This window comes from Puma concolor, chromosome C1, assembly GCF_028749965.1.
Source record: "Puma concolor isolate L17-30 chromosome C1, mPumCon1.1.hap2, whole genome shotgun sequence".
Classification (NCBI taxonomy): domain Eukaryota; kingdom Metazoa; phylum Chordata; class Mammalia; order Carnivora; family Felidae; genus Puma; species Puma concolor.
The window spans coordinates 46,986,472-47,003,663 of NC_141674.1; the positions used below are offsets into that span (position 1 = coordinate 46,986,472).

At 40.4% G+C, this 17,192-nt stretch overlaps 1 protein-coding gene across 14 annotated transcripts in view; it reads right to left on the reverse strand.

The window, feature by feature from the left end:
- The window catches only part of DAB1 (DAB adaptor protein 1), a 1,146,801-nt gene that overhangs the window by 599,366 nt on the left and 530,243 nt on the right, over positions 1-17,192 (reverse strand). For all 14 annotated transcript variants that reach the window (XM_086717103.1, XM_086717107.1, XM_086717108.1 and 11 more), the window contains one exon: positions 9,658-9,731. The gene's annotated coding sequence lies outside the window, so the exon portion shown is untranslated. The remainder of the gene's footprint in view (positions 1-9,657; positions 9,732-17,192) is intronic.

Below are 17,192 nucleotides of genomic sequence, written 5' to 3' on the forward strand. Positions count from 1 at the left end.
GGAAGTTAGGACAGGGCCGGATTATGAAGACCTCTGAAGTCTGCATTAAGACACTTTGCCAATTCCACTAGGCAAAGGGGAGCCACTGACACATTTTCAGCAGAGGAGTAGCCTTTTTATATCTGTAATTAGCAGGATAAAGGACAGAGCAGTGTTTGGAAGGAGCGAGACTAAAGGTTGAGCACTTACGAGGCTCAGAGGACAATGTGACCTTGGACAAAGGTAATGGCAGCTGGGATTCACTCTTTCATTGAACGAATACCTTTTGAGCATCTGCTATGAGCCACACATTCTGCTTTGCTAAGCACTGGGGATATACTGCAAAAGGGGAGACAGACAAGGTCCCTGCCTCAGGGAGCTTATAGTATAATGTGCTGGAGAGAGAAGGAAATGTTTTAGTATATTTCAGAGGCAGAATCAACAGGTCCTTTTAACACACTCTTCAGTGCTTAAAGGACAAACTCTACGAAGTCCAGCAGAAGTCACAATAGATGGGCTATCATTCCAAAGCCTACAACATTCATTCTCTTAATTGCAGCTAAAAGAAAGTTCCCACAAATACACTGGAAAAGACAGGCATTATGGCTATGGGCTTTCTCCCTGGCATGTGAAGTCTGAAGCTCGGGGTTTGAATAGTTACATCAAGGGCTACAGTGGATAGAGTCCACAGAAGCATGACAAGGGACAGCGCAGAGGCTCATGGGCAGAAGGACAAGAATGGAGAAGCAAATCACATGAGTTGCAGGCTCAGCTCTGCATAGCATTTGTTATGGGATTGAGCAGAAGTTACTACCTCGCTTGCAGACTCTAGTTCCTTGTCTGTCAGCAAGGAAACTAAAGCAGATAATCTCTGAGATCCCTTCTACTCCTAGAATGTCCTGATCCCATTTTTGCTTCCTAAAGTTTCTGAATGAACGAGTGTATCTCCAGGGATATAATACACTCTTATTCACAATTGGTATTTAAATTTATTACACCAACTTATAGTTCTATAAATGTGTACTTTACCGAGTACTTTCACATGCACAGTACCACTTTCTTTTCCCAGTCACCTCCGACTCCCATTTTTATAGGCGAGGGGATTTGCAGCTACATGAGCAAGAGAGGGAGGAGATACAAGACACTGAGTCCACACAGACAAATGGCGAAGTGAACGTTAAGTCAGCCTTTTAGTTCCAAAGTGGTTCTTTTATCCACTTCAAAAGCTCAACGCATTAACCCGACAGCTTATTCTCCTGTTCTAATCAATCTATGTTTAGGATTTAACAACTCAAACAGGATATTAGGTAAGTCAAATAGGTTCAGCACCAAGAACTCACTAAAAGGAAGAATGACTACATTTTATTGAACCTAATTTGTAAGCCATCTGGAAGCATTACCTTCAATGGGACATCCAGAACTCGTGTCCCTAGTGAAGAGACGCTGATAAATAAAGACACCAGCATTTCAGTAACATTAAATCCACGTGTTAAACACAGAAAGGTGAAAAATCTAGGGGCACACAAGCTCTAGATGGTCTTTTTATTTCCCCTGGTAATGTTCCCAGGAAGATACATGCTTGGCCTCAAGAAAATTACCTGTCAAATAAAATTCCTACAGAAATTTCCTTTGAAAGAATCATCGTGCAGCAAATGGAGACACTCTCACAATATTTGGTGCCTAGGTAGGTTAATGCTGGTGGTTTGCATTCAAACTTACTTCTGGCATTAGTGAGTTCCACAAAACTCTTAATTTGAGTCTTAATTTTCTCATGAAAATTTTCTAGACATGAAAATAATTTCCTCTTAAGGCTGCTACAGGAGCAAAACTAGCAAAATGAGACAGGAGAGTAGAGGTGGGATAGGTGGGTGGGATTAGTTCACAGCAGAAAAGCCAGTCAGCAGAGTTTTCTGCTTTATGCAAGACTTGGTCTCATTCCCTTTCCCAACATTCTGACATTCTTACACTTGATTTTGGCTACGTTCTAGCTTCTCCATGGGTGTATCCGAGTTTAGTGGTTTAACTCTCTCCCAGTTTCCTCTCTGTGAGGTTCAGTCCATTCTGGATGATCTCTGAATAATACATGTGTCAGGCACATTTGTCTACAATCTGTTCAGAACAGATCTTCCAAAAGTCTGCTTGTACCCAAATGTTCTCCTCTACCTTATCATTATCTATCATCCCTCTTTCTCTCCCTTCTCTCTAAGAAATCTTTAGGGAACATCTACTCAATTGTGGGATCTGAGATCTGAGGCTTAGGGGGATAGTGGGCAGATCACAGATTTCAGTTAGACAGGTCTAGTTTCAAGTCTTAGTGTAGCAATTTACCAGCTGCAGGACTTTGAATAAATTGTTTCACTTCTCCGATCCTCTTGACATTTACCTATAAATGGGGGTAACAATAGCTTCCTTACATGTCTGGGTTGGGGTTTATCATCATTAGCATATGGGGGTTCTCAGTGATTCTTTTTTTAATACCTAGAGTTAGATGTTAGAAATAGATTCAGGAAAAAAAAAATGCAAAAAAACTATAGACCTGGTCCCATAGGACATTCAGAGTGAGAGAAGAATGCAATAAACCAGGCTAGTTGATTTAATAAAGAATTTCACCGCTCCCCAAAGGATACAGACATGTTCACACAGGATTGATGCTGGTCTTCCTCACCCATAGGAAACGGATTCTCTGACCCTTAGGTCTCCTGTTCTAAGCAGGGGGGTCTGAGTTGACCAGATGCCCTAGCGGACCTCATTATGCTTTATTGTTCCACTCTGAAATAACAAGATCCCCTTCCACAGGCCTCTCTTGATTCCACTTCTTTGCTTAGCCCTCTTGGTCTGGGCTTATTATACATCCACTCCCTCCCTCAAGCCCCGTTCTTCCCTTATCAACCCTCGGTGTCTTCTGGCTCAAATTCATTTTCTCCCCAACACTAAAAATAAGAATCCTCATGTTACAACTCCATCCGTTGCCTGGAGATAACATTCAGCTCCTCACATGCAGGCAGACCTCCTCCAGCTGTGCCAATTTAATCCTGTTCTGTTGCTTCATTCATTTTGAATAGGATACCTTTGGCAGGTGAGGTGTTATGAACATCAACGTGTTAAATCTTCAGTAAAGTAATTCTCCTGGGCATTTTTTCCCCATTTCGTTTTGTCCAGGATGCTGTCATAATGTCTACTGATATTTCTAGACTTTCCCCTTGAGTTCCTAGGCAATTCATTAATACACACATCCATCCAACAAACACCTTCTTGAGAACCCACCAACATGCCATTGTGCTATAGTACTCATTTGATCCTTGTAAGAAGGCAGGGTGTGTGTGTGTGTGTGTGTGTGTGTGTGTGCGCGCGCGCGCGCACACACATACACACATGCAGTGAGAGGGAAGGTAAGCCAGCTAGTTTTTCAACTTTGGCTGTTGTTCAGTGATAAATGCGTGCAGGGGAACAGGGTGAGGCTTGGCCACAAATGTGGCTTGCAGCTGTCAAACACATCCTCCACATCTTTATCTGGAAGTCATACACCTGCCAATTACTGAGATTTTTCTAACCAGGTTTGTGAGCTCATAATTGGTTGCCTATGTCACACTTAAGAATAGGATGTTCCCAGAGCCATCTGTCCTACTCACACGGAGACCCTCCTGTGCCAGAGATGACGGAGAGGCTCTTTTCTTTGAATGGACATCTACGTTATCCATTCATAACAGTTTCCTTTGTATATTCTTGATTTCATCACTTGGTTGTGTCACTTTGTAAAACTCCCTCCATTATAACTTTGAGTTCTTTTTTGCAGTCATCTCAATAATAGGCTGTTCTGTCATGTTCTATTTTTTGCATTTGATTTTTGTTAGTTTTAACAAACATAGGAGCATTTTTAGTCATTCTTTCATATTAGAAGCCTCTTGCCCTTTTTGGTCAGCTCTGTAATATTTTTTGTGAGTGATTTTGAAATACACGCCCATCTTAACAGAAACTGCTCTTCACTCAATTTCTTCAATCTGCACCTTCAAGAAACAACTTAGGCAAAAAGTTACTATGGTAGACCCTGAACAGTGTAAGAAATGAGGTTACGAACATGTCAAGGTGTTTATTTTCATTAACAAAATAAGAGTGCCGTGATTTGCTACTCTCTTGTGATTTCTAAGGTTTAACATCTCATCATAACTGGCATTTCCCTAACCGAGGTGTGAGCTAATCTGAGACTGGGACACAGATATCAAGAACAGAGGGCCTCACATACCCAGGGCTGGTCGGGGATCGCTGGACTCACAGAGGGCAGAGAATAGCAGGTCGGCTATTAGTGTACCTATTTTACATCTGAGGAAACTGAGGCCCTTAGAAACTACATAACAAGCAGATGCAGTCAGCCCTCTGTGGTGGCAAAAGACAAGCACAGGTATTCACATTCTCAGTCCCATGCTTCCGTCCCCTCCCACCGTATCACACGATACTTTGTAAACATTCAGAATCAAGGTATTGTCTTTACAAGGCATGGGGAGGATGAAGAGGAGACAGGTCTGGGGAAACTGAACGACTAGAAGTACCTCTCTAGTATATTCACATTTATTGGGTTAACTTCATGAAGAGTCTGATTCTTAAGCGTCAAAAGATGAGAAGCGAGAGAGAAAAAAATTCCGTGGATGAGGTCACAGCAGTGAGTTTATGCCACTTTTTTTAAGGTTGGGAGGGGCAGAAGTCCTGAGGAAAAAGTGGGATATATCCTGGGCTGAAAAACAACATTTTTGGATTATGAGTTTAATTTCTCTTTTGTTACATGACAGACAGAAAGAGGAATGGTGGATGGGAGGTAGAACAGGAATGGGCTTCCTTGTGAGTGGAGAATTCTGCATTATAGAAAGCTATGAGCAGCTGTATCAGGTGGGGATCAATCATGGAAACAGAAACAAGTAGTGTTAGATGTACACACACACACACACACACACACAATTTCCTAGTGCTTGGTTCTGTTCCTCTGATAATAAATGCCATATATATCTACACACACACACACACACACACACACACACACACACACACACAATTTCCTAGTGCTTGGTTCTGTTCCTCTGATAATAAATGCCATATATATCTATACACACACACACACACACACACACACTATATGTACTATATATATGCAAAATAAATATATATTTATTATTTATTTAATAGAGGAACTTGGCAAGCGATTGTGGGAACTGGTTAAGCAGTTTTAAGTCTGTTCAATTCTGTCTGATGACGGAGCTTGAAGTCCACTGGGCAGGCGGTTAGGAGGGAAAGATGGTTATAAATGGGGAGAATCAGGAGCAGCCTGGAATCCATAAGCAGGCACTGAAACTCCATGAAAACTTACTGGAACCTTGGCTTTCACTGCTTCCCAGCTTGCCGATGTGGATGGCCTGCTGTAACCGGGGCCTTTTCTTAAGTGGCTAAACTCACACATCTGGATGAGGCCTTGGGAAGCGGGAGGAGGATATGGGGAAAGGAAGAGCAGTTGTGGGCCCAGACGCCGCTTTGTGCCGACAGGGTGAGTCAACAGATCACCAACAACAGGTGAGCTGCAGAGTGGCTGCTGCTTCCCTCCATCCTCCGATCTCCCAAGAAACTCTCCCATGGCCCACCTAACTAGAAACATATAGGAAACTGAATTCTGAGCAAGGTAATCCCATCTAGCCACATTGGCATATTACAAAACCACCATACTATCTGCAATGAACACTGTACATAGGGCAGGGTTGACTTAGATACTCTTCAGATGCCCAGAAGCAGCTCAGGGAGCCCAGCAGACCTTCTGACTGTTCAGCAGCCAGGCCACTGTCTGGACAGGGAGGGCTCCCTGTGCACCCACAGACTTAGCTGCTTTCAATGTCTTCATCACTAGGGACTTCCCTTTTCTAAGCCCAGCCAAAGAGTGGGAGAGTGTCTTTCTAGCTTCCCTCTTCCTTGTTGCCAAAGATCAACACATCTGCCTTTTCATTTCAAAAATTTATAATGGCATGTATTATTATAAGCAACAGTGGCTAACATTCATTGACAATAGATAACAGGCCAGACTCTTTCGCATGGACTCTCTCATTAAATTCTCACAACAATCCTATATGAAAAGTATTGCTGTTACCTTAAGCTTACTGATGCGAAAATTCAAGCCTAAAGAAATTGATTTGCTCAATGTTAGACAGCTGTTACATGTTGGAGCAGGGATTGCAATCTAAGACATTCTGCTCTGGAAAGCAACACCACAAACATCAAACATACCTGATAAAGAGAACTGCCATGCGGTTAAGAACACGTTTAAGGCTTTTGCAGTTGAACCCCCTGGTGTCAAGAATCTCCTATGTCTATCCAAGTTGAAGAATGTGTGGTTTTATCAGGAGAGGAAAAGTAAAAGGGTAAACACGATCTGAGAAAATCAACAGGTCGGCAAATAGGAGACACTAGGAATTCTAAAAGGAGGAAAAAGAGGAGGAAGACTGGCGAGAAAAATTTTTCTTGTCTTATTACTATCTCACCATGATGACACCATGGCTATAAATGAATTCAAATGGACACATCTAGTTAACGCAAGAAATAAAGAGCCAACGGCTCAGTTATGTCAACAGATGGCTTTCAGGCAATTTTTAACGGTAAGTGGCCTAAAAGCTCCAAAAGAACACCAAGGAATGGGGACAGTGGTTTTAGCAACTATTCAGAATTGGGTTCCCAGGGATGCCTTCTCTGCATGCTCAGGGTGGGTCACTATAGGGTTGGCTGATGAGAACAGGCAGACGGTCCTTCAAGTCTACTTTCAGGAGACACCAACAGCACAGAAGCCTTGGAAAATCACTGAGTGCAAGCTGGCGTACAAAACCTGGTTGCTGAGGAAATGTAACAGGTCAAGTGCACAGCTCTCAAACCAGCATCTGTAATATGTGGCTGAGCAGCTATGGTTCCATGTGGCTGGGAGCAGCTGTTTTGTGCAATGCCCAGCCTCAAACCCCTTCTCACCCAGCAAAGTGTTGCTCATCTTTTGAGGCACCTCCCTCTCAGTGCTGTCTCCAGCATTGCCCTTCTGGGCTTATTGCTGTCTGGTCTGTATGATAATTGCTTACTTCTCTGAGCAACTTGAGCAGAAGGACTGTATCCTGCATTTTCTCACATTTCTATTAATAACATTACAAGTACCTTGGGGATGCTCTGTGGCTTAGTCACTGCACTGCACCCTCCACAAAGTGCACACCACCATGACTATGTGAAAGCCTAGAATTCCTTCCTTTCCAAGGCCTTTCAAAGTTCTCTTTCCTCTGTCCCCACTGACCCTGCCCAAGTTTATCTCATCATCATCTCTTTCTAGGAATAGGTGAATAATCTTCAAATATCTCTTCTGCCACCCTCAATGCACGATTTGTCTCTGCTTCAAAAAGACAGGACTTTCTTGAATTGAAGACAAGCTCTTAGGACTGCTCCCAGAGGTGAACCTCCAGGGCTCCAACTTCCTCCAAAGCTATGCTTCACATTTTTTTTTTTTTAACATCCAGGCATACTTTCTCCCAAAAGCAGTGCTTCCTTCTTTGGCTTGTTGATTCACCCTTCCTAATTGAACAAGCCAAGAGAATACTTCAGAGCCCTTTAACTTTGACCCACAGAGGAAGACAGACCACTGAGCAGCCTTAATTTTTAAAAATCAAGACTTTCAAGACAAAATGATTCAATAGGTGTTATACATACCTGTATATTTCTACCATTCAAAGATCTTTTGGGCACATTGTCCTTAATAATCACATAAGATAGATATTATTGTTCCCATTTTATAAATAATACAACAGAGGCTAGGAGCACTGTGATGGCTTGTGCAACATCTCAGTTGATTAACGGCAGAGTTCAAGAATAAAACCTTGCATTCCCAGTCTAGGTAAGGCACACATCTGAGAAAGCTTCTACTCCATTATTCTGGGGGTTTACTGATTTTAAACTTTTAAGTCATCACATATCTATATATTTTCAACCTCTGTCTATAGGCAGAATGCATTAGAAAGATTTATTGGACAGGCAATCTAGAAAAGATGACTGTTTTCAGAAGCTACTGCTCCCCCCGTCCTCCTTAGGTAGAAAACCTTAATTTGTCTTTCCAAATTCACTCCCCCTCAGAGAATAGCCTTGTGGATGGAAAAGCAATAATAAAAGACCAAACTCAGTCCAGCTGCAAATGATCAGTCTCTTCTCTCCATTGTGGTAAATCACAGGCTTCCCCCAGGTCTGAAGTTGCTTACATGCTTGGGGAGCTGGTCTGAATAACCTGGCCAGCTACAGGGGAGAGTGCTTCCCCCACCTCCAAACCCCCATTTCTCATTTAACTCTACTCATTAGAGGAGGCTAGGGCACAAGCCAGGTTAACATGTCAATAAGTCACCAAGGAAATGCAAAAATTGACAGCTGAGGAATCCCAGCTCCCAGCCTTCTCCACTACAGAAACCCTCACAGAACAAGTTTCTCAGCCTCCTTGCCAGGTCACTTAAATGAGGAGTGACATTTGAGTCCCTGAGAGTAATTAATTTCCTCTATCTCCAATAGTACCTCATATTTTTAATGAATTTTTACAAGTCTCAGATCCTCTAGCCTCTCAGCTCCCTCCCCAGTCCCGCTGTTGTTCCCCAAGGTCCCATAACGAATAGCTCCTACTCCTATTTGCCTTGCAAACTCACATAAACTGGAAATGATAAATACATTATCTGGGCTTTTTAACGGACCATTGTTTAATTTTCTATGCCTGTCTGGTTGGAGAAGAGATGAATATTACCTTGTGGAGAATAAGATTTCTATTTCATTTAAGGGGGGTTGGGGGTAATCTATGGCAGGAAAGCAACACTCTGTTCATCCTAATAGGCAGTGCTAATTAAAAGTGTTCAGAAGGGACATCCATCTACCAGTCTGTGATTCATTCAGCATTATCCCTGGTAAACAAGAAATAGATACTGCAATGAATGCTTCTAATTTGTCAAAAGAATAGGCATTTTCAATTGTGTCTTCTTGGCTCCCCGTATGAAGTACAGATTTCAGTGTTGCCATCCTTTAAAAGTTTAGGACCTCAAAATAATAGTACTTGCTCCTTAAGCTCGTAAATCTCCGAGTCTGTTTTCAATGTAGAAACATTTATCTTACATATGGTTTGACTTTAGTTTCAACAATCGAAAATGGTTCCTTCTGTTGGTAAATATATTGAGACAGAGGGCATTTGAGGAGAGCTAACATAGTTGTGTTTAAAAGCAAACCATTTGATGGGTATTGAGGAGGGCACCTTTTGGGATGAGCACTGGGTGTTGTATGGAAACCCATTTGACAATAAACTTCATATACTGAAAAAAAAATAAATAAATAAAAGCAAACCATTTTGAGACCACCTACTGGGAGAGGCTAAAACCCAGGCAGGAAAACTTAAAACTCCTAATGACACTTCCTAGATAGTTAAAGAAGAGACGAAAGGGAATCATTATTCCCTTTCTGTAAGCACAAACACAAAATAGACCAGAGAAGAGTGACCCTAAGCTCCAATTCCCAAAGGCTCCATGAACCCTCCAGGATGTTTTAAGGAGGAACACAAAGCACAAAGCCACACTTGAAGAGGACTCAGAGACACTTAGGAGCCACTTCCCAGAGAGGAAGATTTTCCTCATACCCGCAAGTCAACCAGCCTCAAATATTTACCTTTGTGTTGTGTCGAAGAGTCCCTCAATCATGAAGATTTAGAGCCAGGGTTCACCACCATGTCTTGCCGAAGGCTGAGAACAAATAAAATAAGATGTTTAAGAAAGTAAATAATTATTTAACGGCCTTATTTTTCTTTCCTCTCTTTCATTCAAGAAACATTTCCCAAATTCCTACCATATACCAGGCACTGGAAATACAGAGGTGGCTAAAACAAAAACACCACCACCACCACCACCACCAAAATCAACAAATCAGCCCATTTTAAGTACTAGGCAAGAGGTGTTACACAATGCCCCCCAGGTACGAGGGAGTCAGGATACATGTGTATGTGCCTAAAATGTGTGTGTACACATTCATGTGCATATCTACATATGCGTAGGAATTCTTTTTTTCTTTTTAATTTTTTTTTTAACGTTTATTTATTTTTGAGACAGAGAGAGACAGAGCATGAATACGGGAGGGTCAGAGAGAGAGGGAGACACAGAATCTGAAACAGTCTCCAGGCTCTGAGCTGTCAGCACAGAGCCCGATGCAGGGCTCGAACTCACAGACCGTGAGATCATGACCTGAGCCGAAGTCGGACGCTCAACCGACTGAGCCACCCAGGCGCCCCAACGTAGGAATTCTTAAAGAATTTCTCCAACTTCTAATTCATCTGACTCTCTTAAAGGCATGAGCTTTTGCCTTGAGATCAGTAAAGAAGAGGACACTGGAGAAAATGTCAAAAGTCTTAAAAGTGATCATACACTTTAATCTGTAATTCGCCTTCAGGATTCCTTCTCAAGGAAACAATATGCACAGAGATGATCATCACAATGTTATTTGTAAGAAAGAGACAACTGTTACAGGAATGATAAAATGAGTGTTAGTGTTTGTACATAGAAGAATATTAACGCACATATAAAAAAATTAAAAACAATTTTCAGGATATGAGAAAATATGTAGAATATAATAAAATTACTTAAAAATTTGAGCTCATCCATGTACAAGTTGGTCTTAAAAAATATATCAGCTGCTAACAGTGGCTCATTGTAGCACAATCATAGGTTATTTTTCTCTTGTCTTTATGCTTACCAAGTTTTCTATAATCGTGCATTATCTTCTTTTTTTTTTTTTTTTTTCAACGTTTATTTATTTTTGGGACAGAGAGAGACAGAGCATGAATGGGGGAGGGGCAGAGAGAGAGGGAGACACAGAATGGGAAACAGGCTCCAGGCTCTGAGCCATCAGCCCAGAGCCCGACGCGGGGCTCGAACTCACGGACCGCGAGATCGTGACCTGGCTGAAGTCGGACGCTTAACCGACTGCGCCACCCAGGCGCCCCGTAATTGTGCATTATTTTCTAGATGGTAAATAAACATACAAATAGGAGTTTCAGGGGCAACATCACCATTTCTGTGTCACTTCTCCACATCACCCCCCGCCATCAAAATGGGGGACCCCATGCTCCGGAGTACCAATTCCATCCAGCAGGTAAAACTGTCCTGGGATTGTCCATTTCCACCTCTGCCTCTCTCTACAGACTTATGAACCCTTACTTCCCAGGAACCTAATCCAGAAGCAAGTTCATAGTCATCACTCAATATGCGCTGCATGCATGCATGAATGTATGAATGCATAAAAGGCATAATAAATGGAACTGACCTGACAAAAATTACATTAAGAAACATGTTCATTCAAAATAATCAGTGACAATAAAAGTTAAGTTCCATTTGGATTCACAGAGGACGGAAGAAGATGGAAAGCAGAGAGATAACAATTTTTCTGGTAAGACAGGGAAACATAAATAAATAAATAAATAAATAAATAAATAAATAAATAATAAAAGAAGAGCCCATGGTTAAAAAAAAAGAGAGAAAAACTCAACATAATAGAATACCACAGCCTACTGATCTTCCAATATATTCCAAGCCCAAGAATCTGCTTAAGGCAGGAATATTTATCTAGTAACAACAGCCCATTATGGCAACTCAGTTATTTTACATGTGTGAACTTATATACACATACACTAAGTAGACACTTGTTATTAGTTTTAATCAGCAATGGCTGGTTGACTTCCTACTCAAAGAAAAATATAAAGCTAAGGGATAGATAATTATAATGTTTTATTGTAAATGAATTCAATTTAGTTTACTCATAAAACTAGTGAAATATAGCCAGGACATTAAGTTACAGTTATGGTTTTCTGGAGATAGATCTGGTTTGAATCTCATCTCTCTTTTTCAGAGACGGAAAATCTTGGGCAAGTTATTTGACCTTTCTCAGGCTCAGTTTTCTTACATATAAAATGGGATAATAATAACACCAACTTGGTAGGGTTAATGGAGAAAACAAATAAAATGAGAGAAAGCATGGCATTCAAAATTGACTTCAAGCTTATGCCTGTTTACATCAATACTGATCTTCGGTTTCATTATGTGCCATGACATGTGTTGAACACTGCACAAATAGGATTTCATTTCATCCTCAGAATATTTGTTATGAGGAGGCACTATTTTTCCACTTTATAATCCTTTTTATTTCTGTAATGTTGGTAGTAATGTCCCCTCTTTCGCTTCTCATTTTAGTTATTTGTGTCTTCTCTTTTTTTCTTAATCATTCTAGCTAAAAGTTTGTAAGTTTTGTTGATCCTTTTGAAGAATCAACTCTTGGCTTTGTTGAGTTTCTCTCTTTTTAAAATAATTTCTATTTTATCTCATTTTTCCACTTTATAGGTGAGAAAACTGATGCCTAATTTTAAACAGTTATTAAGTATGAGTCAAGACTTGAACCTAGAATGTCAGGTTCCAAAGCCTAATCTCATGAACTGCTATGAAAAGAAGGCATTGAATCTGGGTTTGTATATAGTCTTTGTCTAATAACAAAATTCAGTTTACAATTTTGCTATGTCACACCATATTATTCGATATGCTATGGCTTAAACTTTGTTCCTTGTCAGTCACACTTAAGTACCCTCCTATTTCTTTTCTTATTAAATATTTCAAGCATGAAGTTGAGCACAGACATAATTATAACTAAAACTTATGTGCTGCCACCCAGCCTGGTCAGATATTACCACCCTGTCATATTCGCTTTAAACATTTTCTTTTAAAAATAAACATTATCAATATAAAGAAATTATCCCATGAATTCCTTCCCATTTCCACAAAAATAACTATACTCCTAAATTTCCATGCATGCTTTTTTGCTTCTAATACATGCTTTGCCTCCATAAAAAAACATATAGCAGTGTTTTGCATGTTTTAAAATTTCGTTTAAATGATATCCCTCAGTAGGCGTCCATCTGAAGCTTATTTTCTTAAATATGTTTTAAAGATTTTGCCACTTTGATAGAATTGGCTTACATTCATTCATTTTAATATTTAGGTGATATTTTATTAGGTATTTAGATTGACTTAATCATTCATATTGGTGAACATTTGGGCTGTTTCCAAACTGAGCTAACAGGAGTAATGCTGCAGTTAAACTCCTTGGACACACGTGTATGAGATTTCTCTATGGTGTATGCATCTTCAAAGTTATTAGATGTAACACATGGCTCTCCAGTGTGGCAGTAGTAATTCATACGAATCTAGCCTGAGTTCAAAGCATTGCCAACATTTGGTATTGCCAGACTTTAAAAGTTTTCCAAAAAGATGGATATAAAATATCTTCTATTTTTAGCATGCACTTCTCTGATTACTGGTGACACTGAACATTCTCTTGTTATTTTTATTTTATATTTTTGTAATGGTGTTTTGGCTACTTTAACATATGCCCATTGTTTTTTTTCTATTGAGTTGTTCCAGGAAGGAAACAACATACACTAAACATATAGGAAAGCAGAATGTCTAGTGTGTCATATGATCATAGGTGTCATGACGAAAGCAGAAGCAGAGGGGGGAATGAAGGCGCTAAGGTGAGACCTCAAGTTCAAAAAAGGTAGTTAGGGAAGAACTTACCTGGAAAGTGACATTTAGCAAAGTCCTAAATTTGGTGTGGGCATAAGCCATGGAGAGAAACAGCAAAATGGTAAAATGATAATATTTAATCAAAATATGTAGTGGTACCTCTGGATATGTTATAATTACGTTCTATACTAATCTGCATGCTGGGGATTCAACCCTCTTGCGGTTACGTATGTTCCAACCATTTCTCCTGGTCCAAAGCGTGTCTTTTTGTTTTTAAAAAAAACAAACAAACATATACAATGTTTAAAATGTTAATGTAAGGCAATCTATTAGTACTTCTTTTAAGGTAGGTGCTATTTTATTTTATTTTATTTTATTTTATTTTATTTTATTTTATTCATTACATCCTTTCCTACCCCTGCATCATACAGACATTGTCCTATAATTCGTTCTAAAGTTTTTAAAGCTATGCCTCTTGCATTTAATTTACTTGGAATTGATATTCTTTACATGGTGTCAGGTTAGGATTCAGTACATTTTCTGTATATTTATGCATCCTCCTTGTACCATTTATATCTTAGTCTATGATTTCTGCATTGATTTATAGTGATATATTTATCATGTACAAAGTTTTCAGTCAGTAAAGTCTATTTGGGGCTCTAGATTTTATTCCGTTGGTCTAGTTTCATAGTCCTGTGCAAACCTGTTTTACCTTGATTACTATAATTTCACCCTAAATATTCACAGTTGACAGGGCCTATCCATCTCTCCATCTATCCATATATACCTACATCTACCCATCTTTTGGAGATGTGGGAATAAGCCCAGAGCCCCCAAACACAGCTTCCAGAAAAACACCAGTGCTTTGCAAGTTGTCTGTAGGTATATTACAGCTAAAATATAATATGCACCATCATTGCTACCTTCCTTAGTTCTTGGAGTAAAAGAGCCAATGGAGAGTTGCTTTTTCAAGGATTTTTTTTTTTTTGCCAGTTTTTCCATCTTTGGCAGTTATCATTGCTACTCCTTATGAAACTTAGTATGTTTTCTTATCAACACAATGGGCCCTGTGTGAAACTGAACAAGTTATTTCACCCTTCTGAATCTCAGTCTCCTCACTTTAAAATGGGATAAGAATACCTAATTGCAGAATTGTGATCATTAAGTACTATATTGAAAGACCTTGGTATTGTGTCTGCTATGTGGTAGTCACGGAACAAATGGCAGGCCTTGTAATTAAATTTTTACAAATAATTCTGTGTATTTACCAAAGATCTCTAAGACATGCCCAATTCCTGGTATCTGCCTGGAATCTAGAATCCCTATCTAGAATCCCAGGCGCTCTGAGTATACAGAAGGTAAATACATCAATTAGGACCACAAGTCCCAGATCTGGCCCTAGCACTTTATCATCGCCAACACATGAGGACTGCTTATGTCCCGCCACGTGTAAACAGCATCAACAAGTTAGGGCTACTTCATTTGCACAGCCTGCCAAAACTCTACAGCCAGTTGGATAGGGGTGGCCTAGATGGGAATACACTATATCTGCGATGAACACAGTGGGGTTTCCTAATTTGCATGCAGCCAATCATAACAAAGGTAACATCCCTACAGGAGCCAATTTCAGTAAAGGGGTTCCTACTACGGAGTGAGAGGATCCTGAGCTTGCATAGCTCCCACTGCAGGACTCCCCACCCCACTTTCCTCCTCCTAATGTTCCAGCCAGTCTCTGGCTAGAGGTCTGGAAGTTGTTCGGACAAGAACCCTCATGCTAGATGCAACCCACAGTGACAGTTTAGTGGCAGCCATGACAGTGGCAGCATCCATACCCCCAGGGCAACTAGTGGGCCGGCAGAGTTACCCCCTAAAGGTTTAGGGTACTGTGACCTTTGACCTCTACTCCAAATGAATATGTTTCTGTGTGTGGTGTAATTAAACATTAATAAGAAGGAAGGTTTAGTCAAGATAGATTAAATACTTTTATATTGGATACTTCTTTGCTATGGGTGAGTAATTCTATAATATAAATAATTGGCAAAAATATCTCTCGTTGGGTTCTGCTTGGTACATCAAAGACGGCACATGAATATCATATAGGTCACGAGTCTTTGACCCTCCAGTAGCTTTGACAGACTGATTCACTTCTTCATTTATCCACCTATCCATCTACCCATCCATCCACCCTTTCCTTCTTTCATTCAACAAATGCTTATTGAGCTATGTTATATTCTAGGCATGGTTCTAGGCCCTGGTGATATAATGGTGCTCACAGTTAAATGGGGACAGGCAAGCAAATAATGACATGAGACTACGAATAATTCTCAGATGAGAAAGTATTGGCTGTTAAGAGAGCACAGATGGGGGCTGTCTGAGAAGGAAGTCCACGTTAAAGCCAGTTAAAAAAAAACAAACCAAACCAAATCAAACCAAATGAAAACTTCAGTACTACTGTCCTATTTGTTCCAATGACTCTGGGGCGTCTGGCATCTCTCACCCTTGCTCCTGCATCTTGCAATGTTCCTGCGGCTACTGTCCATATCAATCTTCTCATCACGCTCCTTGCTTTGCTCTTGGTCTTAATGGACTGTGGGCTTTTTCATCTGTGACTTTCAACACTTCTGTATACATTGCTTTTCCTCATTCTCTGACCTTCACATTCTGGGCAGTTCAGGTAATACACTGGCTCAATTCTCTGGGAGGCCAACTCCCACCCCTTTCAGCCTGATGAAGCAGCCTGTCTCTTGAATAAGTTCTGGGGAGGCTCCCAAGCAAAAGTTCCTTTGCCCTAGGACCTGATATCTCCAGATGCCCCTGGAGGCACAAGTACCCAGCACGGAGCTGACTGCCATGTGTGTTGATGGCTAAAATTAAGGGCAGCAGGGCAAAAGTGGATCTGCTGATACCACAGTTAGACAAGCTTGCATTGAGGCTGTAAAACATCCTTGGAGGAGCACACCAGTAAATTGTCCCACTAATTAGTTTATTATTTCATTGGAGAGATCAAATACATAAATAAAATTAATAAACCCTGCAAAATAAGTGCATCACTGGAAATAAAAGTATTTCTCAGGTCATTGCCTTAAACACAGACATTACATGCTAGAATAATGTTAACACAAGAGAAGCAAATCGTGCTGCTTTGCGGGCTGGAACGTATCAGCGGCAGCTGGAGGTTGGGGAAGGGGTGGGTGGTGAGTCTTGGGATGGGTCAGAAAACATGGATGGTGTTCTCTACCCTGTCACTACCTACAGGGTGACCTTGATCAAGTCAATTTCCCCCCTGCTCCTACTAATGAGCTCGATTACTCGTCAGTAAAATAAGCAGATTGGGTGGTTTCTGAGGTTTCTTCCAGCTATGACATTTTAAGATTATGGGAACCAAATGAAACCAGACCAGGATTATTATGAACTTAGTCAATCAACAATGCATAATGAAAATGAAATGAAATCTAAGAATCCATTAAAATGTGTATTTGGAAGGAACTTAGATAACATTTAACCCAACATTTACCTTATAAATAAAGAGAGCCGGGGACAGACTTTGCATTCACTGAGGGCCTATTATATACCACAACAAACAAACAAACAAACAAACAAACAAACAAAACTATGCTAAGGATAGTCACACACCAACCCCAA